Consider the following 26,902-nt stretch of genomic DNA (forward strand, 5'->3'; position numbering starts at 1 on the left):
CCATTCTCCAGGCTGAGAACTGCACTCTGACACATGGTTATTCCCAATAATAATAATAATGTGTGTATCATGCATAATGCACTGCACTTCTTCACCACGCTGGCACCTACTCCTCTGCTCCCCCTGCTGGCTTCCTCAGCCCCTTCTTCTACCCTGATGGTTCTCTCCTAGCCTCCTCAGGCCAGCACTCCCCATGATATGAGATGTCCGTCCTCCTTCCTCTTCAACTTTTTCTCCAGCAGTGAGTTCCTCCTCCTAACTCAGGCTTCCAGGAAGGATATCCTCTGCTTCTCAGACCTGAACCTGCCTCGAATGCTCATGAGGGCCCAGGAGCTACTCCTCACCTCCCACTTCTCTTCCCTCCTCTCAGATAACCAAGGCACGGCCAACTGATCTCCAATCATCTGAGGAACCCAACCGTGTGAGACCACCACACCCGTTCCCAGAATGTTCTCCTTTCCCCTTCTTTGTATTTATATTGATGGTAATTTGCTGGTCATTCTAACTTAGTTCTGTGCCTCAGTTTTCCCATCTGTAAGATCAGGAGGAGGATAAAGATGTAAGATATTTTCTGTGCACATCTTAACATGAATTCCTTGTTAGTTACCACATCTGAGGTTGTCTGTGTGTGTTTACTGTACTATCCACGTGAAAGGATTGTACAGACACGAATCTAAACAAGGAAGTAGCAAGTCCATTCAAGGAGTAAGAGAATAACTGATGGTTTATTCATTCTGTCTGCAAACATCTACTGATCATCTATTCAGTGCAGACCATGATCACAACAAAGATGAATAAGACCCTATGAAACAGCCAGGGAAACAGCCTCAAAAACAGTTAAACTCTAATCTAGCCATGAGTACAATGCTAAGGAGGAACGAAGCCCTTCTGGGGTTAGGGAAGTCAGGAAAGGCCTCTTAGCAGAATGTGTGCCTCTCTACCAGGCCCAGGGAGAAGGTGCAGAGACAGCATTCCAGGTGGGGAGCAGTGGGTCACACCTATAATCCCAGAAGTGAGGGAGGCCGTGGTGGAAGAATCAAGACCAGCCTGGTCAACATAGACTCCTGTCTCTACCAAAAAATTTTAAAAAATAAAAAAATTAGCTGGGCATGGTGGCACAGGTCTATAGTCTGAGCTACTCAGGAGGGATGAGGTGAGAGGATCATCTGAGCCCCAGGAGGTCCATCCATGCTGCAGTGAGCCATGATCATGCCAGTGTACTCTAGCCTGGGCAACAGAGTGAGATCTTGTCTCAAAAAACAAAACAAAATGAGGGAGCTCCCAGGTAAAAGGAACAGCTCGAACAGAGGTATGTAGTGAAACGGCAAGTGGTCTTGAGTGGCGGGGACACAGTCATGCTTGAGGAAGTACCAGGAAAAAGAATGATAAAGAAGGCCAGTTTGTGAAAAACACCCAAAACCAAGGCTGGGAGTCTGGACTTGAGCCAGGAATGAAATCCTTAGACCTGTGCTGTCCAGTGTGGTAGCCACCAGGTACATGCAGCCACTCAGCACTGGAAATGTGGCTAGTCTAAATTGAGATGTGCTGTCAGTGTACATACACACTGAATTCCAAAGACTCAGTAGGAAAAAAGAACATAGACTATCTCATTAAAATCTATATTGATTCCATGCTAAAATGACCATATTTTGGATATATTGGATTAAATAAAATGGATCACTAATTTCTTCTGTTACTTTTTACTTTTAAAATCACATACGCGATTCCCATATTTTTCTTTTCTTTTTGCCACACTCAGTGTCCTGTGATTCCAAAGAAATGAGTCCCAGTTCTTTTCAGGCAAGAGCTATCCTAGAAAGGATTCTGGTGTAAGCATCAAAATCATTCATAACATTATCATTTTATGGCCCCTTCGTTCTGTATCTGGTATATCTTAAACTATAATCATGAAGATAATCATTATTGTGCCTCTCTCAGCAGATGGTATTTCCTTATGCTACAATGGTATTACAAATATTAGCTCATAATACCCATGTATGTTAGAACCATTCTAACACCTTCTCAAGAACTATTTCATTTAACTCTTAATAACGGTGAATTTATTATTATCTCCAATGTTACATAAGGAAATGAAGTTGGAAAGATCACATGGCATTTTTTTTCAGCAATGAAATGCTAGTTGAGATCAAGGCCAAACTTGAACCTATGCTGTCTGACTATAGGGCTTTTGTTATTGATCAGTATGTTTTATTGTTTTTATACATTAAAATTGCACAACGTGGAGTTCAAAAATTTTGTTAGTACTACCAATTTTAAGATACTTCATGATACTTTGTCTTATGTAAACCTTAAAGGACAGGTTTTTTTTTTTATACTGACAGAAGAACAAGGGAATCTGATACTAACCAGCCCCTCCTGTGTGGTCAACATTTTTGTACTTTAGTATACATCACATCAATTGTTTATCTTTATAACACACTTTGGAGTCATGCAGTAATATTTTTAGAATTAGAAAATCCAGGCACAAAGGTTAATCAGCAATTATCTTTTGCAAAGCCTGTGGCGCTCATCTGAAAAGATGACGGTCACTTCTTATTTAGTGGAAAGACAATAAATAGTTGATAAATAATAGTCTTCCATCAGGGAGTTTTGTAATCAGAAACCCTAACTTCTCAGTTCCAAGTGGATGACTGCAGTTCACTCTAGGTCTTTGATATTTTATTACCTGCTTATCCATTTTGTTACCTTTTAATGCATTACATAAATGTATATTCTTTAATAATGGTGCTTTTCTCACATCTATGCCATCCATGTTCATCAAGATCTTTTTTCAGTTTAAGTGACAACTAAAACTGTACATATGTATTGTGTATGGCATAATATTTCTACTGCACAGCGTTGCTTTACAGAATGCGGTAAAAACTATGGACTCTCCCAGGAAAATGCATCTACACTGTGCCCCTGTCTCATAAGGCAGTTTATAATTTCAAGAGTGCATGGAGCCGGTCCTGCACACCGTTCTCCCACACCCGGCTCCAGCGTCTCTCCCTGAGTTACAGACCTCGCTGTAGGACCCCGGGGAACCAGTGGAGGTTTAAGCGGTGTGGAGTCAACTCCAAGGGTCAGGAGTTGGCAACTGGTTCGTTCCCCGTACAATTGGTGCCCCCGACACAGAATCTCCCCGAAGGAATAATAGAAGCTTCTGACTCCTTCGCCCATCCTTCTGACTTCTACTTGCTTCTCCCATAGAAGCAGGTGCGGGAACCGCTGAGCAGCACAGCCTCCCCCAGCAGGAAATCTGGGACACACAGGAGCCTCGGTGAATCTGACCATTGTCTCACCTCACCAGGCAGGTGCCTCCTCCATCCTACCTGCGATCAACTTTATTACCACAATTATTAATATAAAGCCAGCGGCCATGTCCTAATATCAACCCCCTTTATTTGTATGACGGGCACTCATTACTCCAGGAGGGTTGGCTGCTGCAGAAGAGCCGGGCGAGGCTTCCCAGAACCAGTGCCCCTGCCTTCCAGAACCGCCCGTGCCTTCCAGAACCGCCCGTGCCTTCCAGAACCGCCCCTGCCTTCCAGAACCGCCCCTGCCTTCCAGTCCTACACCCTGACCTGCTTTCCTGCTTCTCTCAGCACAACCAACATTGTCTTCACCTCTGCAGGCAGCTCCTCTGTGGCCCGCTTAGTTCCTACCTGCCTTTAAAAATTAAATTAAAAAGCCAGGCATGGTGAGGCAGGAGGATAACCAGAGGCCAGGAGTTCGTGACCAGCCTGGGCAACCTAACGAGACCGCGTCTCTAAAAAAGTTTTATTAAAAAAATTAAATAGAGAAGTCAGACGCAAAAGGACAGATATTGTATGAGTCCACTTATGTGAGGTGCCTAGAACATTCAGGTTCATAGCAGCAGCAGCAGTGGCCGCCAGGGATGGGGAAGCAAGGCGGGAGTCGGGCAGCTTGTGTTTCACGGGTGGAGTTTCAGGTGGGGATGATGGAAAGTTCTGGAAATGGCTGGTGGTGACGGCTGCACAGCAGTGTGGGTGTGCTAACGCCACTGAGCTGTATGCTTCAAAATGGTTTCCATGGTGAATTTTAGCTTAGGTTTATTTTACCGCAATAAAAGCTAGGAAAAGCTGGTAGAAGGAAAAGAAAAGAAAGGAATGAAGGAAGGAAGGGAGCCAGGGAGGAAGAGAGGGAAGGAGGGCGGGAAGGGGCTAAAAACAGTTAAGTGTTATAAAGGGAGCATCGGTCCAGAAGCCCAGCAGTAATCCCTCCTGGAATCCATTGGTTTGCCTTAGGAGTTTTTAGCCCTTCTCTTTTCGGGTTCCCAGATAAATACGGGATGCACAGTTAATGTGCATTGGAGAAAATAATAATTTATTATTAGAGAACACATAATTTCTTTTTTTTTTTTGTTTTTTGAGGTGGAGTCTTCACTCTGTGGCCCAGGCTGGAGTGCAGTGGCACCATCTCGGCTCACTGCAAGCTCCGCCTCCCAGGTTCGCGCCATTCTCCTGCCTCAGCCTCCCGAGTAGCTGGGACTACAGGTGCCCGCCACCGCGCCCGGCTAATCACATAATTTCTTTAGCATAAGCATGTCCTGTGCCATGCTTAGTTTAGGACATACTTATGCTAAAAAAATTATTTGTTCTTATCTGAAATTCAGAATTAACTAGGCATTTCATATTTTTATTTGCTAAATCTGACCACTCTATTCTCTTCTTAATATTCTTCAACTCTCCCAGCTTTGGCCTCCTTCCCTCTTCTAGGGGGATCGGATCGAGTTATAAGGAGAACATTCCCACTGTCTCGATGGCTGCAGTGTGTGGTCCCCACAGGTGGCGAGAAAGAGATGGGTTTCCACCCATGCTGTAGACAAATGTTTGTGTCCTCCCAAAATTCCTTTGTTGAAGCCCTAACCACCAATGTAATGGTATTTGCAGATGGGCCTTTGGTAGGTAATTACGGTTATATGAGGCCATGGGGTGGGGCCCTCATGATGGATCTGGTAAGAAAAGAGACCACTCTCTCTCTACCCACCAAGTGAAGACACAAAGAGAAAGTGGCTGCCTGCAAACCAGGAGGAGAGCCCTCATCAGGAACCAATCTAGCTGACACCTTGAACTTGGACTTCCAAACCTCCAGTATTGTGAAAAATAAAAGTATGTTTTTAAAGTCATCTAGTCTATACTATTTTGGTTTGACTAATACGACCTGAAAATACATTTTCCTCCTCACCTCACCTGAGCAATATCTAATTGCTTAACGCACCCAGGGCACATCAAAGGAGAAATGTCCCATGCACAAGGCACAGCCACGCCCAGGAGAAGCAGCCTGGCACAGACAGGAGCACACAGGCTCGGGGCTCTGCCACTCATTGTTCCTTGACCCTGGGCAAGACACTGAGGGGGGCTTCAGCAGTCTCTAGTAGGTTTACAGCCCTGCCGCCTCTGGAGGGCTGTAGAGACCAGATGTCAAAGCACTTTGTTATCTGTAGGATTTATTTGAATGAGAAATGAAATATATGCTCCAGGATGTCTGTGTATCAAAAGACACACACACACACTCATACACTCTCACACTCTCTCACACACACACTCTCACACACATATTCACACACACACTCACACACTCTCACACACACCCTCACACACTCACACACACACTCTCTCTCGCACACACATTCACACACACTCACACTCACACACACTCTCACAGTCTCACACACACCCGCTCACATTCACACACACTCTCACAGTCTCACACACACCCGCACACACTCACACACTCTCACAGTCTCACACACACCCATGCATGCATGCGCACGCACACACACACACACACAGTCACACACTCACACACTCACACACGTGCACACTCACACACACACACACACTCTCACACACACATTCACACACACTCACACACACACACTCACACACACACTCTCACTCACACACACTCTCACACACACTCTCACACTCACACACACGCTCCATCACATACCAAGCCTGGTTGCATGTTCTCAAAGATGTGCTGCTAGGCGCCAAGGTACTACTCCCAGTTCTAGAACCAGACCAAACGGTTCACCCTCCAGACGGTTCACCCTCAACTGTATAAAAGTTTTCTACCTAATCTACTACTGACAAGCTCATCTCAGACCTAATTTTAAAGATTTTCTAGGAGCCGGATTGCAAAAACGTTTACCCTCACCCTAGAGCTGCAGTGGGAATCCTTGACCTTAGCCTAGACAAAGAAAAGCTGCAGATCATTCTCATGTGTGGACACGGAGGCCCGGCCTGCCTTTGCTGGCCAGCTGGGCTGAGTGGACCTGGGGAAGGAAGGCTGCAGGGTTGGCCCCGGGCAGTCTTGCTGAGGTTTGGCAGCATCCTCCAACCTCCCAGATTCCCAGGATCCGTGAGCATGGACTTTAGGAATTCTGGTGGAGGGGTGAAGAGAATGCAGTAGGGTGTCCTGAGCCCTGATTTATAGGAAGAAAATTGTAATGATTTCCTAGGAGACTGAGGACTTAGTTTAAGAAGTTCCCTTGTATCACAGTTCCTGGAACAGACTCCCCTCTCCTGGAAAGCACTTTCCTCTCCAGCATTACATTTCTCCAAGGTGCATTGCTTTTTGGGAAGTCTTCCAAGGATACTTGGAGAAAGGAGGAAGGAAATGTCCCACTCTCTAAACTGTTAGGCAGATGCAGCCAGACAGAAGACACAGCCAGCTTCTCTCGCTGATTATAAGGTATTTGAAAGAAGCTTGGGCCCAGAACTCTGCCCAGAATTCCCTGTGCTGTGGAGGCAAAGACAAGCACTCTGCCTTATGGGAGGCTTGGGCTGAAGTCATCACTGGTTCTAGAGCCAGTTTTACTGAACACCCATGAATGGCTGTGTTCTGAGTGAGCTGGTCACTCACATCACCCTGACCTGCCCTGAGTTAGACCTTACATGATCCTACTTCTCCAGGAAGGCTCTGTGACAGCTAGGGACCTCCCCATTCTCTGAAACGTATAGCATTTGAAGCTCCACTAGACAGCTTAGCCCCCATGTTGTGCTATCTGGGGTTGTTCTCTGTGAGATAGTAGAGAGTAATGGTTACAAGGAAGGCCTTTGGTACTAGACTGCCTGGACTGGAGTCCTTATTCTGCTTAATAGCTGTGTGATCTTAGGCATGTTACTTGTGCCTCAGTTTCTACTCTATAATAATTTAGGGACAATAACTGCATCTGTGTCTGTGGTGAGGATTCAATGAGTTAATATATTTCAAGTGATTACAAATGATGCCTGTGTCCATAGATGGATAAATGGATAAACAAATTGTCATACATAAAACAATGGAGTATTACTCAGTCACAAAAAGGAATGCAGAACTGATGCCTGGCACCACGTGGTTAAACCTCAAATGTATACATGAAGTGAAAGAACCCAGACACAGGTCACATATTATGTAATTCAATTTATATGAAATATCCAGAATAGGTAAATCTATGGAAACAGAAAGCAGATTGGTGGTTTCTAGGGGCCGAGCAGAGGGAAGAATGGGAAGTGGCTGCTTCATGGGTGCAAGGTTTCATTTTGGGGTGATGAAAATGTTTGGGAACTACATAGAGGGAGTGGTGGCACAACACTGCGAATGTATGAAATGCCACCGATGGTTCGCTTTAAAATGGTTAACTTTATGTGCATTTCACCTGGCGCATAAGAAGTGCCACGCAAGTACTAGTTGTTGTCCTGTATGCATTCCTTGACTTCCCTGATAAGAGGTCCAGGGCTGTATCTGATACTTTCATATCCTTCTTGTGTGGAAATTTACTGGCTGTGAGGTGGAATCAGAGAAAGTGAGAGCCTGGAAGACTGCAGTGATCGCGGAGCCGACGCTCCACCAATAGAGGAGATGGGGTGGGGATGCCTTTGGGATTTTCTGTGTGCTCCAGGGAAACCTTCCCTTTCCTCAGGTCCAGGATGAGGAGACACAACAATGTCCCTGTCACCACAGTTACTGAGTGCTTGCCCCGTGCCTTCAACAAGCCAGGGAAACAGACACACAACCAGATGATGTGAGTGCAATGGGTGTTTTGACAGGCACTGTGGAGGGGAACTGGGTGCCTGGGAGCACTCACAGAGGAGCTCGTCTAGTTAAGATTACTTTCAGCTGTGCCCGAGAGCAACCGGACCACAGGGCTCAAGCACCAGGGTTCATATTCTCCACACAACAGGAGAAGGGAGGTCGGTAGCACAGGGCTGACGTGGCGGCTCCATGATGCCTTCGGGAACCCAGGACTTCCTTCCACTCTGCCTGAGCATGTGGGTTTCAGCCGAAGAGTTGTAACACGCATGCCCATTCGCAGGTGCTGCATCGGAGTCCCAGGAGGGAAGCAGGCAAGCACAGAGAAAAAAGGTAAAAGGCAGAAATGAGCTCAATCTCTTCCTTTTTGAAAGGAGATTCCTACGAATCTCTACCCAGAGGCTTCCTCTTACATCTTATTGACCAGCACTGGATCACACGACTGCTTCTAGCCGCACGGGAGTCTTGGGATTCTAAGAGGAAGAAGGGGAGGGCAGGCAGAGGGCAGCCAGCTGTGCAGCATCTGCTAGAGACACCGAACTGTTGGTGGAGGGCTTGGGGTGCTCGGAGAAGGCTTTCTGGAGGGTGTGACGGCAGAGATGAACTTAAAGGCCAAGTGGGAGTCACCCTGGTGAAGCAGGGCAGGGTTACAAGCATTCCAGGGACAGGAGGCAGCATGAGTGTTTCAATGAAAAGATGGCAGTTGCTATAACAAACTATACACAAATACTCATATAAAGGCTTAAACACAATGGAAGCTTATCTCTCAATAATGGGAAGTCCAAATCCATGATGCTTTGAGTCAGGGACCCAGGTTCCTCCCATCTGTGCCTCCCAATCTGCCATTGCTAATCTGGGGCTTCCATGATGGCTGTGCTCCTTGGAAGTGAGAAGAGCAGACAGAGGACATGTGGGAGGTTTGAGGCACAGGCCTGGAAGCAGCATGTGTCACTCCAGTGCAGAGTCCATTGGCCAGCGCTGGCTCCGATGGCCACCTCTCACTGCAGGGGCAGCAGGGAAATACAGCCTGGCTGTCTACCCAGGGGGAAGAGTAGCCAGTTTCTGCTACAGTGATAAGGTGAGAAAATGTTCAGTCGGGTGTGGAGTGGTTGTTTCTCCCTTGTACACAGCAGGTGGAGAGGGGAGGGTGCCTTAGACATTGGACAAGAAAACTATAGTCATTGGAAGTTTGTCTTTTGCTGTAAACTTAAGGCCTTGGCTCTCTAGTTTGTAAATCAGGCTCTTGGTGAATTTGGTTAGCATGAATTCATTCTCCAGCACCAACTTACTCCAAAGTGAGCTAGACTTGATGAGTTTCTGCCACACTAAGCACGAGATCTTCATCTCATGATGAGTCTGTCAAGTGCAGTCTTCTGAGTCCCAGCTGAATCCCCTAGCTCACTTTCTTCATTTCTTGGTATGAAAATAAACCTGGTTAGAGAGTCCACTGAAAACAACCTCCTCCACAGTAGCGGCTTCAATTGGAAGAGATCTTCGTACACATCTAGTCTGATCCCTGCCCCATTAGAGGTCCCATAAGTGATCATCTAAGCCAGCAGTGAGCTTATTACCTCAAAATTTATTCTCTTTGGGATAGATCTAATTGTGAAAATGTGTGTTTTTGTATATACCAAGCTGAAAATTTTCAGTTTGTAAGTTCATTTCTCTAGAGGTGCACAGAGTAGGTGTACTTCAGCCACAGGAAAACCTTTTGAAACATTACACTTGCAGGAATTCTATACAAGATGTAAACATTCCTTACAATGAATTTCTCCTTTCCTTAACCATGTAAGGACTGTTCAATTTAAAAGAGGAATGTGATTGGGTGATTTTATATTGTAGGCAGAGGAATGAGGCTGACTGGAACAAGAGCTGAGCTTGTCTTTTAATCCTCTATTACATGGCGACTGTCAGGAGCTATGAAAGTCCTGAAATTTGACCTTATTTGCGAAGTTAACAAGTGAGTCTGCCATAGTTTCAGGATGCTGGCAGAAGACGCGAGACTCCTGGGTTAGAGATAAAGGGTGGTTAACTACTCATAGCAATAGCAGTAGCCTGAGCACCATCATTTTTTTGTGCTGGTTCCCCAAGCCCCAATTCCTACATGGGAGACAAGCAGGGCCAGGTGACAACTCCATATACAGGGTATGTTACACGAGAGGAGCCCTGTATTTAGGAAACCCCAATCTTTTATTATGGGCTGTAAGTAAACCTGCTGAGCTTTGCCTAGAGGAAAACACGATCTTTATTGTAGAGAACAGCAAACGAACCAGCTCTTTCCTTTGGAGGCAGACACTACCTCTGTTTTCCAAGGCAGATCTCAATGCAAACATCCTTGAAAAGATTATCTAGAGCAAGGACAGCCAGCTCTGCTGCTTGCAATATGTGAAGGAACAAGAGACCCCTGGAGAAATGTCTCCCATTCGCATTCATGTTTGACTTCATTTCAACTCTTTTATAAAATCTGCAAATCACCTAAACTAGTGCACTTATTTTTCTAAACCGCCCACCACACCAAAATTCCATGCTAAAATACACAGGAGCTATTACAGAAAAAAGGAAAAGGGAAGGTGGGAGCTACATTTTCTCATTATTTCCCTACTAAGTTTTATTTACAACTTTTCCTATTGTTTCCATTCACATCCAAGAGAGTGCTTTCCCTCCACACAATGCAGATTAGAAGAAACTGATTTGTAGCAATGCATGAATTCAATTGAAATTTTACATAGATTATATAAAAACTGGAAGCTTTCGTGGAGGGATCAGGACAGACAAGAGGCAGGACTAGATTGCAGCTCCAGACAGAGCAGCATGCGGAGGCTTGCATTGTGAATTTTAGCTCCAGATTGACTGCAAGAACAAACTAGCAGTTCTGAGAGGACCCACAGACCCTCTGAAGGAAGCCGACTGCTCCTGTAGGACCCAGGAGACCCTCAAATACTGTGAGTGCCCCAGTGCGGAAGTGGGAAAGGGAGACCCTCCTTTCCCGAACACACAGTCCCGCTGGGGAAGCTGGTGGTCTGTTTGCGGGAGAGGTTTCCGACTTTACCTGGAGCTGAGTCAAGTTAGAGAGCTGAGCCAAGCAAAATACAGGGGTAGAGGAAGCAGCAGAAAGCCCTGGGAGCTCGCTGGATCCCCAAGCAGCCCATTCCTGCTGGTACCCACAGGGATCCATCAGGAGGGTGGCGGAGGAGCAGGAGATAAAACTGCACAGGAAGGGGGACTTCTCTAGCTGAACTTTGTAACAATTTGAACAGGGTAAGAAGCCTCCTGGCAAGAACTCAGGGAAGGGCGCGAATCCAGCTTGCAGACTTCACAGACGTGGGAATAACTCAAGTCCTTTTCTTTTACAGCTGGGAGGTGGAAAGCCCTGGGCAAGTTTTCAAGCCCGACTTGCCCTCCACCTGGAAACAGACTTGGGGCTGTTGGTGGCAGGGGGCGTGGCAGGAGTGAGACCAACCCTTCCGTTTGCATGGGAGCTGGGTGAGGCCTGTGACTGCCAGCTTTCCCCCACTTTCCTGACAACCTGCATGACTCAGCAGAGGCAGCCTTAAACCTTCTAGGTACACAACTCCAGTGACCCAGGGATCTCACCCTCATCCCGCACAGCAGCCACAGCAAGACCCACCCATGGGGAGTCTGAGCTCAGACACACCTAGCCCTGCCCTCACCCGATGGTCCTTCCCTATCCACTCTGGTGGCGGAAGACAAAGGGCATATAATCTAGGGAGTTCTAGGGCCCCTGCCCACCACTGGTCCCTCTCCACACTACTACAGTTGATGCTTTTCAGAAAGTGCCACCTCTTGGCAGAAGGCCAACCATCACAAAAAAAGAGTATTAAACCCCTAAAGCTAAGGTCCTTCAGAGTCCATTGCACCTTCCACTACCTCCACTGGAACAGATGCTGGTATCCATGGCTGAGAGACCCACACATGGCTCACATCACAGGACTCTGTGCAGACAACCCCCAGTACCAGCCCAGAGCTGGGTAGACTCACTGAGTGGCTAGACGCCGAAGAGAGGCAACAATCACTGCAATTTGGCTCACAGGAAGCCACATCCACAGGAAAAGAGGGAGAGCACTACATCAAGGGAACACCCTGTGGGACAAAAAAGTCTGAACAATAACTGTCAGCTCTAGACTTTCCCTCTGACAGAGCCTACCCAAATGAGAAGGAACCAGAAAACAATCCTGGTAATATGACAAAACAAGACTCATCAACACCCCCTCAAAAATCACACTAGTTCACTAGCAATGGATCCAAACCAAGAAGAAATCCCTGATTTACCTGAAAAAGAATTCAGGAAGTTAGTTATTAAGCTAATCAGGGAGAGACCAGAGAAAGGCGAAGGCCAATGCAAAGAAATCAAAAAAATGATACAAGAAGTGAAGGGAGAAATATTCAAGGAAATAGATAGCTTAAAGAAAATCAATAAAAAAAATTCAGGAAAATTTGGACACACTTTTAGAAATGCAAAATGCTCTGGAACATCTCAGCAATAGAATTGAACAAGTGGAAGGAAGAAATTTGGAGCTCAAAGACAAGGTATTTAAATTAATCCAATCCATCAAAGACAAAGAAAAAGAATAAGTAAATATGAACAGAACCTCCAAGATGTCTGGTATTATGTTAAATGACCAAACCTAAGAATAATCAATGTTCCTGATGAAGAAGACAATTTTAAATGCTTGGGAAACATATTTGAGGGAATAATTGAGGAAAACTTCCCTGGCCTTGCTAGAGACCTAGACACGCAAATATAAGAAGCACAAATTTGGGAAATGCATTGCAAAAAGATCTTCACCTAACCACATTGTCATCATGTTATCCAAAGTTGAGATGAAGGAAAGAATCTTAAGAGCTATGAGACAGAAGCACCAGGTAACCTAACCTATAAAGGAAAGCCTATCAGATTAACAGCAGATTTCTCAGCAGAAACCCTACAAGCTAAAAGGGATTGAGGCCCTATCTTCAGCCTCCCCAAACAAAACAATTATCAGTCAAGAATTTTGTATCCAGCGAAACTAAGCATCATAAGTCAAGGAAAGATACAGCTATTTTCAGACAAACAAATGCTGAGAGAATTTGTCATTACCAAGCCATCACTATAAGAACTGCTAAAAGGAGCTCTAAATCTTGAAACAAATCCTGGAAACACATCAAAACAGAATGTCTTTAAAGCATAAATCACAAAGGCCCTATAAAACAAAAATACAAGTTAAAAAGCAAAAACAAAAAACCAAAAATAAACAAAGTAGACAGGCAACAAAGAGCACGATGAATGCAACAGTACCTCACATTTCAATACTAACATTGAATGGAAATGGCCTAAATGCTCCACTTAAAAGATACAGAACCACAGCATGGATAAGAACTCACCAACCAACTATCTGCTGCTTTCAGGAGACTCATCTAACACATAAGGACTCACATAAAGTTAAAGTAAAGGGGTGGAACAAGGCATTTCATGCAAATGGACACCAAAAGCAAGCAGGGGTTGCTATTCTTATACCAGACAAAACAAACTTTAAAGCAACAGCAGTTAAAAGAGACAAAGAGGGACATTATATAATGGTAAAAGGCCTTGTCCCACAGGAAAATATCACAATCCTAAACATATATGCACCTAACACTGGAGCTCCCAAATTTATAAAGCAATTGCTAATAGACCTAAGAAATGAGATAAACAGCAACACAATAATAGTGGTGGACTTCAGTACTCCACTGACAGCAGTAGACAGGTCATCAAGACAGAAAGTCAACAAAGAAACAATAGATTTAAACTATACCTTGGGACAAATGGACTTAACAGATCTATACATAACATTTCATCCAACAACCACAGAATACACATTCTATTCAAGAGTACATGGAACTTTTTCCAAGATAGACCATATGATAGTCCATAAAATGAGCCTCAATAAATTTAAGAAGATTGAAATTATATCAAGCACTCTCTCAGATCACAGTGGAATAAAACTGGAAATAAACTCCAAAAGGTACTTCAAAACCACACAAATACATGGCAATTAAATAACCTGCTCCTGGATGATCATTGGGTCAAAAATGAAATCAAGATGGAAATTTAAAAATTCTTCAAACCGAATGACAATAACAACACAACTTATCAAAACCTCTGGGATACAGCTAAGGTGGTGCTAAGAGGAAAGTTCATAGCCCTAAATGCCCATGTCAAAAGCCTGAAAGAGCACAAACAGACAATCTAAGGTTACACGTCAAGGAACTACAGAAACAAGAACAAACCAAACTCAAACCCAGAAGAAGAAAGGAAATAACCAAGATCATACCAGAACTAAATGAAATTGAAATAAACAACAACAACAAAAAATACAAACACATAATATCTCTGCTTTGATGATTTTAGGTGGCATCCCTGGGCTATGGATTCCTGTTAATCTGTCGGTGCCTTGGGCTGCCACACCTGCTTTGCATTTTGTGAAACTTCTTCTAACTTAGCTTACTCATCGTGTCCATGGAGCCTTAGGCATGATAATTTTTGCTACTGTTTCCTTGGTCACACTACTAACTTCTGTTGTGATGTCCTGTGTAGCTCTGCACATCTCTCTTCAAACAGCTCAGTATGTGGAGAACTGGACGCGCACAGCCAACCGAGCGTGGCTACTTCAGAGCAGAATGAACACTGAGTTACAAACTGAAGTGGCAATGTTGAAATCCGTGGTCCTATGGTTCGGAGAACAAGTACAAAGCTTGCAGTTGCAGCAGCAATTGCATTGTCATTTTAATCACACTCATATTTGTGTAACCAACTTAGAATATAACCAAAGTGAGTATCCATGGGACCTTGTGTGAGACCATTTGCAGGGAGCTTTCACATCCAACGTCACCTTTGATATTGGTGAATTACAAAACAAAGTTCTTAATTTAAATGGGCAAACACAAGAACTTCAGCCTTCTTTAGAAGACTGGACAGAATTCCAGCAAGGCCTGGAGAGCCTCAACCCTTGGACCTATCTAAAGCACCACCTTAACATCTTGCTTATGTGGGGGGAACGTTTGCACTTTCTAGCCTCCCTCTGCAGTCCCGGCAGCCTCTCCTTCTACAGCCGTGGGAAAGGGCCTTGCTTTTGAGTAAAGCTAATGCCTCCTCACAGCACTGAGTCCCCTCTCATCCCTGTTTCTCAGGGAGCTTATTCCATGTCTAGTCCTCTCATGTTTTAAATGTGAAGCCAGAATACAGCCATGGAACTGCTTCTCCCTCAGAGCCTCCAGTAGAAAGTCACCCCGCCAACACCTTGACTTTGCACTTCTAGCCTTCTCAACTGAGAGAACAAATGTCTGTTGTTTTAAGTGAGGGAGCCCTAGGAACCCAATACACCGACTTTCAAGGGCCTCATCCCACTGACCTCCAAGCAGGCCTGGATCTATCTGTGTGTGGTCTCAGTTCTGAAAGCTCTCATGAGCCTGCCGTGAAACTCTAGGGTCTTCCTGAACCGTGCCTGAGGAGAAGAGAGAGACAGAGGATTGCCCAGATAGTGCCCCTCCCTCCTTCTAAACTCTGCTGGGCTCTCCCACTCCCCCAGGAAGGCTTCCCTGGAAAATTCTGCCCTGCAACTTGTCCCCCACCTTTTCAAGTGCTGCCTGCCCCTGTGAACTTGAATGGATTGCTCTGTTCTTTGCACAAGAGCAGAAACGTCTGCCTGAGGTGCTGCTGAGCGCGCTGCTCCTAGTGGCTGGGATTTCTCTGACACGTAGCTCCCTCCATCTGCTATGTGGTCTCACTGACATCCGGGCAAGCTTCTTCCAGCCCCAGTTCCAAAGGTTCACAGTGATTGGCAGCTGGTGTTGAGACAGACCCACCTTCTGCGGGTGAACTTTGGGCCTCGGTTGTCCTTTTATAGACATTACCTATTGTGAGGGGCGTGACTTTACCCTCCTGCCCCACCAGTGTGGCAGTGTATTTTTTATTCTTTATATTTCATTGATTTTATTTATTGGTGAATCGAAGATATGATTCTTCCTGCCAGCCAGTTCAGGATGATTTATTTAGCCTTTGAAGCCATTTGTTTCTCTGTGTTTCATGAAATGAACTGCAGATGGAATTAAATATATGCTTCTTTGGGGGAATGGGCTTAGCACCAAAGGCTTTCCAGAAGGAGCTGCTCAGGCCAAGGAGGGCTCCCCTGCTGAATAGGGGAAGGAGGAGTCCCCAGGAGCAGCCGCCCTACCTATAAAATTCACTGCAGCCGTCCTCAGGGAGACTTGTGGGCTGTTTAGGAAGATAAAGCTCTGTAAAGTAACTGCTCTACAAGCTAAGTTTGGCCTGTGTGGAGCCAAAGAGGGGCGGTGCTGACCAGGAGAGGAGCCACTGGGAGCCCTGCTGAAGATCTCTTGGCAGCCACGGCCTCTCCGCCGTCCCCAGAAGCAGCAGTGCACCTTCAGGCAGCTCCGACTGCTGGACCCTGCAGACTCAGAGCCCGCGCCTCTGCAGCAGGAGGGAATCCACAGGATGTGAGAGAAAACAACTCCGTGGGGCTGAGCCTTGGGTTTGAATGTCGGACCTGGCACCAACTGGCTTCACTTTCTTAAGTATAGAGTAGAAGGCAAACCCGCCCAACCTCCCACACACCATGACAAGCGCCTGTGGGTAATAAATGGAAAAGTGCTTTGTAAAGTGCTCCTCCTATGTGAGGGATTGATTATATTAGAATGACTCATGTGAGCTCTTCACCTACTTTCTTAGCCCTTAAATGTTTGCTTTTCAACAGGGATTCCTGAGCCCTGGCCTGTTCTTGAATTTTCAGGAGCCACAGACCCTTCACCCCATGTCTACTGACCAGAGGCCTGATGCTCCTGCCCCCATATCTCCCTGCCCCTCCAACCAGAAGACCTCTGGCCAGTCGCCATCCAGTGACCTGGCATGACCTCCCCAGCCTTTGAGGCAGTGATCTGGATGCCCAGAGAGTCAAATACTGAGAACAAGGGACTGGCACCCCAGCTGTGGGTTCTCAAGAGTGGGCTCACGTGAAGGAGTGAGAAACAAGGAGCCCAGGAACCTGTCTCCGCCAGCCCACCCCTCTGTGCCCACGGAGCCTGCTGCTGAGGTCCCAGCATGGGGACTGTGCCCAGCCTCCCCTGAGACCCTCACTCACCAGGTACTTGCAGATTTCCTCCAGAACCTGCATGTGGTCGCTGAGTGTGGCATGCTACAGCTGCATGTGGTCGCTGAGTGTGGCATGCTGCAGTGACTGGATGAGTGAGGACCAGCCAATCACATCAGCCGACACTGCCAGGGCCTTTCCACAGGCCTATGGGATGGAGAGAAGGGAGGCCCCAAACCCACTCCTGTGACTCTCCAGCCAGGGGGCTGAGCGGAAACCCTTCCGCCATAAAGACAGGGCAGATGTGTTCAGAGTCACCCAGAGGACAATGTCAAAGAGGTGAACGTAGAGCCTACAGGCAAGGCCGGGCTCACGGAAATGGCCACAGGGAAGGGGCCTTGCTCTTGAGGAAAGGGGACACATATCAGGCCTGGCAGTGGCCAGACAAGTGACAGCCAGAGTATCTGGAGCACTTCCATGTTATTTTCCTGAATGCTGAGCACCAATGGGATCAGAAGTGTGAAAAAATTTTGGGGGGTGATGCCTCCAGGCTTATACTCTTTTAGTTTCTGCAGCATGTGGCCCACAGCAGAGGTGGCTGAGATCCTCACCTGCTCCCACTCCTGCCAGGAAGCACAAAGCAAAGATGAGAGGCAGCGGCTTCCCTGGCCCCGCCTGACCTGGCTTTCCTCCTTCCACGTCTTGGTCTCCGTGTGCAAGGGGCGCCGGCTGCACTGTGCATGATGTGTGTATGTGAGGGGTTCTCTCTAAAGACCTGGAGCTAAGAAGCCTGTTGCTGAAGGCACAGTGCTAGGAAATAAAGTCATCATTTCAGTTCTACCATGGACTATATCTACAGCTTGTGACATTGTTTCCAAAGTGTTCAGGCAATTCTCCTGGCTCAGCCTCCTGAGTAGCTGGGATTATAGGCACCTGCCACCACACCTGGCTAATTTTTGTATTTTCAGTGGAGACAGGGTTTCACCATGTTGGTTAGACTGGTCTCGAACCCCTGACCTCAAGTGATCTCCCTCCCAAAGTGTTCGAATTGCAGGTGTGAGCCACAGCGCCCAGCCCTGCATACCTTTAGACCAAGTATTCATGTCATCTACCTGCCTGTCCGTCCACACACGTGTGTACTTACCTTCCTGACACTGGCTTAATCTGCTGTTTTATTTTCTTGGCTACCTACCACCTATGAGTAGGTTTCCCTGCCTTCCCTTGGCACACATGTCTTCTGACCTAGACCTCTGAGGTCCCAGGGAATTTCCAAAGTTGCTTCCACAACTTCTTCCTGATGGTTTACTCACAGCTTCAGGAGAAGCTCTGTGCTCCGGAAACTCTGGTCCCCACCCTCACCCCGACACATAAGCCAGAGACTTCGCAGACTAAGAACAGGTCCCTTCCTCTTGTCCTCTTGCACCCTCTAGAGACCTCTTTCCCTCCATCACTGGGAAGGTGTATGTTGGATGGGGTGGGAGGTTGAGGTAAGTGAGTCTCTGCCCTCCTGATAGGGGAGAATCACTTAATGACCAAAGCTGATTCTCAGATGCTGGGGGACTTTTCTTGGGTATGAGCCTCAGAACCTTGCCTTTCCAAAAGCCACAAGGAGAACTGGAGGAGATGTGTATTTTGGTCCTAATGATTGTGAGGTACAACAACCCAGAAAGGGTCATCAGGAAGCTGTGGGATAAATCACGTCTCCACAAACTGCCTCCAAGGAGCTTCCTGGTGGCAGGGGAGAAACACATCCCCTGCCAGGGTACGGATGCCTGAGACGGAAGCATTAGTTTGATTAGAGAACAGGGACAGCAGTGGGTGGGAGTGCTCTATGGATTCTTCATTCTCCTAATTCTTCTCACTGGACAGCACCACTTATGGGCCTGGTGTGGTGGCTCATGCCTGTAATCATAGCACTTTGGGAGGCTGAGGTAGGAGGATCACTTGAACTGGGGAGGTCTATGCTGCAGTGAGCCATGATAGTGCCACTGCACTGCAGCCTGGGGGACAGAGTGAGACCCTGTCTCAAAAATAAAAAGGAGATTATGCAGAGAGGCTGAAACTAAAAAGTTTAGCTCTAGATGTAGATAACAGAGCATAGCAATTGGAAGACTGAATGTGCTGAGCCACCCTGTACAAAAGTCCCTATAAAAATCAGAAGATGTCATGGCAGGTGTGCCCAAGGACGTGTAGTTTTCTCCTCACGAAAGGAACGTCTTAAGCAAGGCACTGTAAAGAGGTCAGTGCAAGGGTGAACAACACAATTTAAGCATTGACATGTGTTGGGGTTTGTGATGGCTGTGAGAGATGCAACCATGACTGACATTCCTCATTGTTCCCAGAAAGCTACTGTCTAGAAGGGGAGAGATACAGCTGAGATTGACATGTGGTAGGGAGAAGGGGGATGTATGCATGGGTACAGGAGGTCAGTGGGGAGGGGCTTGGGTTAGAGATGAGGCAAGGGACAAGGGAGGCTTCTTGAGAAAGGGATGTCTGTGCTGCATTTTGAAGAATGAGGGGGAATTTGGAGACTGAGTGTGAGAGGCACCGCAGGCGGTGAAGAACCTGTGCAACATCCTCTGCCATATGCAGGGCAGGGACATCAAACTGCTCTTCTGCGACATTGCCAGGCAGCTGCGTCTGCTGATTAATGATGTATGTGCCCAGGTCCCTAGGATCAGTTGAACACAATATGGGCTGAGCTGAGGATACTGGGTTAGAGCAAGGCACTGTGGTGCAAGGCTCAGGTCACCAAGGGACGGAAGAAAGGAGACTTGGCTACTCGAAGCTGAGCACAGGACACGTCCCAAATGCATTTCTTACTCTACACAATGGAGCACACACTCGTCCACTGACTCACCAGAATTTTCTGGAGGAGCTACCCAAATAAGAAGCCAACTGACTGATATGAAGAGGGTTCTGACTCGAAGGATCTTATTCTGCAGATGCCACTCATGGAGTGAAGCAGGGAGAGAACAAGTGGCTCTACCCGCCTCCCAAACCGCACACAGAAGCCTTAGGATCCCAGGGTCCTCACGGCAAGAGAAACGTAAGACTCAGAAAGTTGAACTGACCAGACCTGTCCCACTCCTCCTCACATCTCATCTTCCTTGCAGGTGACACAAGTTTAGAGCTGGGAAGGACCTGACATACCTGAGACACAGGTTTATGGGACTCCAGCTCTGGTGTCTGTAACTGTCTCAACTTGTGAGCCTTGGATTTCAATTGTTTTTGTATTGGTCTCATCTCCTCTATGACTCTGGACACCGGCTGGTGGCAAGGCCAATATCAAACTCACCTATCTTTCTGTTATGTTTAAAATTTACCACGTATACTGTACTTGACTTCACTAAGTCTGAAGATAATATCTTTTTCCTCCCTCCAAATGATATAATCCATGGACCTTAGAATGCTTGAATTCTGATCACAGCTTCCCATGTTATATACTAATGTTGCCCAGTATTTTAGCTCCACCTTTGTATTTAATCTGTAAATTTGCTCTTTATGTCATTGTCTTCATCATTGTCATGATTTTATACAGTTAATACCGGTGTAGATTTACCCACATGCTTACAAATTTCTTGGCTTATTTTTCTTTCTTCCAGCTCTTTCCTCCCTTTTAGATTTATTTTGTTTTTCTTTCCTTTGTGGTTCCTTCAGTGAGGGTCTCTTAGTAGTAAACATTTTTAGTCTTTGAAAGTGCCTTTATTTGGCCTTATATTTGTCTCTGTTTTCAGTAGTTTATGATGCTTCTAGGCATACATTTCCTTGGTTTTCATCTGTTTGAGGTTCACTGAGCAACTTGAATCCCTAAATTGATACCTTTCACCAAACTTGGAAAGTTCTTACTACTATTTCTAGAATCGTTTTGTTCAGCCCCACCATGCCCTTTCTCTTCCTTTAGGACTCTCCTAACACAAATGTTACACCTTTTGTTATGGTCTCAGGTCACAAGATACTTTTGGTTTCGAATCGTTTTTCTCTTTGTTCAGATTGGATCATTTTTATTGATCTGTCTTCAAGTTCACTGATTCTTTCCTCTGCCATCTCCATTTTACTACGGAGCCTACCCAAGCTTATATTGTTCAGTTCTAAAGCTTTCCACAGTTTTTCTGTATGTCTTCTATTTCTTTGCTGAGACTATTTCTGTTATTTCAAGAGTGTTCACCATGGCTTTCTGGAACACTTTGCACGGTAACCGCTTTAAAGTTTTTATTACATAATTTAAATCTATTTTCCCTTGACTTCAGCATGTTCATTGTCTTCCCATGTGCGATGAAATGTTCCTGGTCCTTTGCATGCTGAGTGATTCTGGACTGAGTCATAGACATTATGAAGATGATATTATGTGGCTCTGAGTCTTCCAAGAGTGTCCTGGTAATTTTAGCAGACAATTGACTTATTTACCTTGAGGCTGCCAATCTGGTCAGCCGTCCGTGGGTTGTTAGTCCAATGCCAGTTCTTGGTTCGAAGCCTCTGCTATTGTGCATTTGGGCCACCAGTGGCCAACCTGGGACCTGGTTGGTAGTCCATCCTGTAGTTCAGTTCTCATTGTCTATGGCATGCTGGTCAGGGTCAGACCTGGGCATATAGTGAGCTCGGGAGTTCATAAACACCTTTATAGGATCACTTTCCTCAGTTGCCTCCTCTCTGCAGCCTCCCTGGTACTTTACAGTTCCCTGGGGCTCCTCTTCTTCAGTGGCCAGAAAGCTAGGGCTTTTGTTACCCCACAATGCCAGGCACTTCTGTGACTGTCCCCACATCTGGTGCTAAGTGGCAGGCGACAGAGAAGAAATAAAGCAATGGGAGTTTTCCTCATCCTCTTGGGGCCACAGTGCCTGCAAATGGAGAGGAAGGCTTCCCTCCCTCAGAGTTTTGGCTTCTACAGGCTCCCATGGGGCCTGCCTGGGGGATAAGGCCTGAGAGACTGAGAGGAAAAGAAATGAGGGATTTCTTCACTTCCTTCGAGCATTGTGAAGTGTTTCCTGGCTCCTTGGGTGTTACCTGGAGGGTTTCTCTCAGAGTTCTCTCTGTATCCTGGTGCATACACCTCAGTTTCTGGTTGTGTGGCTGCAGGCTGTGGATCCCAGGAGATATTACATGCCCCTAGGGGTTATTGGGACCAGTAAAATCCTCCAACCCCTAGGGCAGGTGGAGTGTCAGCAAACTTTTTGGTTTTGGTCTCTAGAGATTTCTGTTGCCCTCCTGCAAGCTCAACTATGCATATATATAATATTTTATCTAGTATACGAAGGTGTTTAGAGCAGGAAGGTTGTTATCTTCCGTATTGCTGGATTTGGAAGTCAGGAACTATAGTCCGAGTGAGAAGTACTAAGTGGGTATCACCTACACAGAGGTCACCTGGGGAAATGGAAAGAGCTGCCCCACAGGGGCCCTCAGATCCGGGTGCTGGGTGCTGCTTTGCCATTCATCCAGTCATGTGGAGGGAGGCAAGGCACCAGGCAAAGCTTACTGGTCTCATCATCTGTGAAACGTTCTTCTACTATTTTGGTTCACATGTCCTCTTTTCTCTTCTGCCTGTTCCATTTTTGGAAACTATTTGGATTTATTCTCTATGTTTCTTAATTTCTCTTTCATATTTCCCATTTCTTTGTCTACTTGGAAGAATTTCTGGGCTGATTCACTTTTAACGAATTCACCCTTTAGTTGTGGTTATTCTGCTGTTCAACCCACCTATTGAATTTTCATTTAACTTTTTGTTTTTCTAATGAAGCAGATACTGTATATTTTTCTCTTCTGGATGACATTGTGGTATCTTGATAGTTATTTCATTATTCTGTGGAGATATTTCCTGACCAGTGCCTGTATTGATTTACTTATTGATTTATATATAACTTCAAAATTTGAATTTCTAAGCACTTTAGGAACTGAACTCAATATCTTTTAAAAAAAAGTTTCTGGGGATTCAATAATACTTTCTCTAAAGTTTTGTTCAGATTTTATTATTAACTCCATCCTTGGATGGTGGGTTTTCTTTTGGTTTTGCTTGTTCTGAAACAGGGTCTGGATCTGTCACCCAGGCTGGACTGCAGTGGCAAGATCATGACTCACGGTGGCCTTGACCTCCCAGGCTCATGATCCTCCCACTTCAGCCTCCCAAGTTGTGGTACTACAGGCACACATCGCCATGCCTGGCTAATTTTGAATATTTTTGTAGAGATGGGGACTCACCATGCTGCCCAGTCTGGTCTTGAACTCCTGGGCTCCAGCAATCCCGTGCCTCTGCCTCCAAAAGTGCTGGGATAATAGGCGTGAGCCACTGTGCCCGGCTGGATGCTGGGTGTTTTGTTTCTTGAATGTTTCCTTTCATCTGTAGTGCTGGTTTTCCTAAATGTATACCGATCCTTGATAGTGATTTCTAGCATTTCTATGCTAGAGTTTCTTGGCTGGCCTTGTGTGAAAGCAACACCCATGACTGCAGCCTGTTTCAGTAATGGCTCGGGAGCATCCAGAGATCTGTGGACAGCTGAATGTGACACTATCCAGTGTTCTCACCCTGGGGCTCCTGCTTCTCCAGGGTGTTGTCACATACCCAGGGAACCGCCCTGTGTCTTTGATCTTGATGCCATGCTCCCTGCTTCAGTGGGGTGCTACCTGCGCCTGCTGCTTGCCACTTGCTAAGGGGGATATTGGGAGGGCGGGATGGAGGCAAATGAAACTGTGCGGCTGAACTGCCGCCCCGCACAACCATCCAGGGTTGCCCAGAGTCGTCTTCTGCTGCCTGTGTTCACAATCCCTGAGCTTAGTGCATTCCAGAGCCCCTTCCACCTCCTGTAGCAGGTTCTTCTTTCCCTCACTGTGTGCTATGCTTTCTGCTTCAGTTCCAAATCTGCCTGCTGTTCGTCTTTCAGGGATACTCCAGTCCTCAGCGGGCAGGGCATGGGGGACAGTTAATCTTTCAGGTTCATTACAAATTTTAAAAATATCTGTCAGCCGGGCACAGTGGCTCAGGCCTGTAATCCCAGCACTTTGGGAGTCTGAGGCGGGCGGATCACCTGAGACTGGGAGTTCCAGACCAGCCTGACTAACATGGAGAAACCCCGTCTCTACTAAAAATACAAAATTAGCTGGGTGTGGTAGTGCATGCCTGTAATTTCAACTACTCGGGAGGCTGAGGCTGGAGAATCGTTTGAACCCGGGAGGTAGAGGTTGCGATGAGCTAAGATCACGCCATTGCACCCCGGCCTGGGCAACAAGAGTGAAACTCTGTCTCAAAAACAAAAAACAAAACAAAACAAAACTGTCATCTCTGTTTTCTAGGGGTGTGGGGCAGGGATGTGGGGCAGGAGGGGGTGACTGAATGAATGCTCACTCACCCGTCTTGAGCTCCTATGCATGGGTTTTTGTTTTCTCGTGGTCTTTAAATTGAAGTGCTGACCCCGACTCATCTCCCTGTTCAGCCATTGTGTGATGATGTGGGCCTCCCACTTCTGAAAGCATCTGTTCCTATGTTCAGGGGCTCTCCATCATTTCCCACCATGTCCCTGTTATTTGGACTGTGCCTGGTTCATGGTAGGTGCTCAATAAATTTTTGTTCAACGAAAGTGTACAAGGCTTAGCTGTTTATGGTCAGTATGAATTCACACAAGGTAATATAGATTTAAGCCATTTTGTTCACAGTATAACAAGAATAACTACGTGTATTTTTTTTTTAATCTCGCATTCTTGAGCTCATCCACAGTAGAGAATAAAGTCAAGAGCTGCAGATGTGGTCCACGGTGGAACTGAAATGATAACCTTCATCCCTAGCACTGTGCCTTCATCAACAGTCTTCTTAGCTCCAGGGCTCTAGAGGGAACCCCCCACATACACACATCGTGTCATCTACGCATCAGTTAAGCACAGTGCAGCCGGCACCCCTTGTACATAGAGATCAAGATGTGGAAGGAGGGAAGCCAGGTCAGGCGGGGCCAGGAAAGTCGCTGGCTCTCATCTCCACTTGTGCTTCCTGGCAGGAGCGGGAGCTGGTGAGGATCTCAGCCAACTCTACCCTGGGTCACACGCTACAGCAGCTCCAAAATTAAAAGCCTGGAGCCACTACCCAGAAATAAATTTTTACATTTCTGGTCCCAGTGCTGCTGAGCTTGCAGGACAACAACGCCAAAGTGTTCCAGGTATGCTGGCTGTCTTTCTAGCCACCCCTAGGGCCGATTCATGTACCCTGTTTGTGGTAGCAGAGCCCCTTCCCCGTGGCCCTCTTTCCATGAGCCCAGACTTGGCCGTATGCTCTGCGTCCACCTCTTTGGCATTGTCCTCTGGGTGTCCCTGAGCACATTTGCACTCTCTTCATGATGGAGGGGCTTCTACTCAGCCCCCTGGCTGGAGAGCCACAGCAGTGGGGTTGGGGCCTCCCTCTCTTCATCCCACAGGCCTGTGGAAGGGTCCTGGCAGCGTGGGCTGATGTGATCATCTGGTCCTCACTCATCCAGCCATTGCAGCATGCCACGCTCAGCGACCATGTGCAGGTAGGTCCTGGAGGAAATCTGCAAGTACCTGGTGAGTGAGGGTCTCGGGAGAGGCTGGGCACAGTCCTCATGCTGGGCCCTCAGCAGCGGGCTCTGTAGACACAGAGGGTGGGCTGGGATCATGCTGGGCCCTCAGCAGCGGGCTCCATGGACACAGAGGGGTGGGCTGGGATCATGCTGGGCCCTCAGCAGCGGGCTCCGTGGACACAGAGGGGTGGGCTGGGATCATGCTGGGCTCTCAGCAGCGGGCTCCGTGGACACAGAGCGGTGGGCTGGGATCATGCTGGGGCCTCAGCAGCGGGCTCTGTGGACACAGAGGGGTGGGCTGGGATCATGCTGGGCCCTCAGCAGCGGGCTCTGTGGACACAGAGGGGTGGGCTGGGATCATGCTGGGCTCTCAGCAGCGGGCTCCATGGGTACAGAGGGTGGGCTGGGATCATGCTGGGGCCTCAGCAGCGGGCTCCGTGAACACAGAGGGTGGGCTGGGATCATGCTGGGCCCTCAGCAGCGGGCTCCGTGGGTACAGAGCGGTGGGCTGGGATCATGCTGGGGCCTCAGCAGCGGGCTCCGTGGACACAGAGGGGTGGGCTGGGATCATTCTGGGCTCTCAGCAGCGGGCTCCGTGGGCACAGAGGGGTGGGCTGGGATCATTCTGGGCTCTCAGCAGCGGGCTCCGTGGGCACAGAGGGGTGGGCTGGCAGAGACAGGTTCCTGGGCTCCTTGTTCCTCACTCCTTCATATGCGCCCACTCTGAGAACCCACAGCTGGGGTGCCAGTCCCTGGATCTCTGTATTTGACTCTCTGGGCATCCAGATCACTGCCTCAAAGGCAGGGGAGGTCATGCCAGGTCACTGGATGGCGACTGGCCAGAGTCCCTCTGGTTGGAGGGGCAGGGAGACATGTGGGCAGGAGCATCAGGCCTCTGGTCAGTAGACACGGGGTGAAAGGTCTGTGGCTCCTGCGAATTTAAGAATGGGCCAAGGCTCAGGAATCCTGGTTGAAAAGCAAACATTTAAGGGCTTAGCAAGTAGCTTAAGAGCTCACCTGAGTCATTCTAATACCATGAATCCCTCACACAGATGGAGCACATTACAATGCAGTTTTCCACCCATTACCCATGGGTGTCATGCCATCATGTGTGGGAGGTCGGGCCGGTTTGCCTTCCACTCTACACACCAGAAAGTGAAGCCAGTGGGTGCCAGCTCCAACTTCCAAACCCAAGGCTGCCAGTCCCAGGGAGTTGTTTTCTCTCACATCCTGTGGGTTCCCAGGAGCAATAAACTTCCTGCTGCA

Source organism: Macaca thibetana, chromosome 11 (assembly GCF_024542745.1).
Source record: "Macaca thibetana thibetana isolate TM-01 chromosome 11, ASM2454274v1, whole genome shotgun sequence".
Taxonomy (NCBI): Eukaryota; Metazoa; Chordata; class Mammalia; order Primates; family Cercopithecidae; genus Macaca; species Macaca thibetana.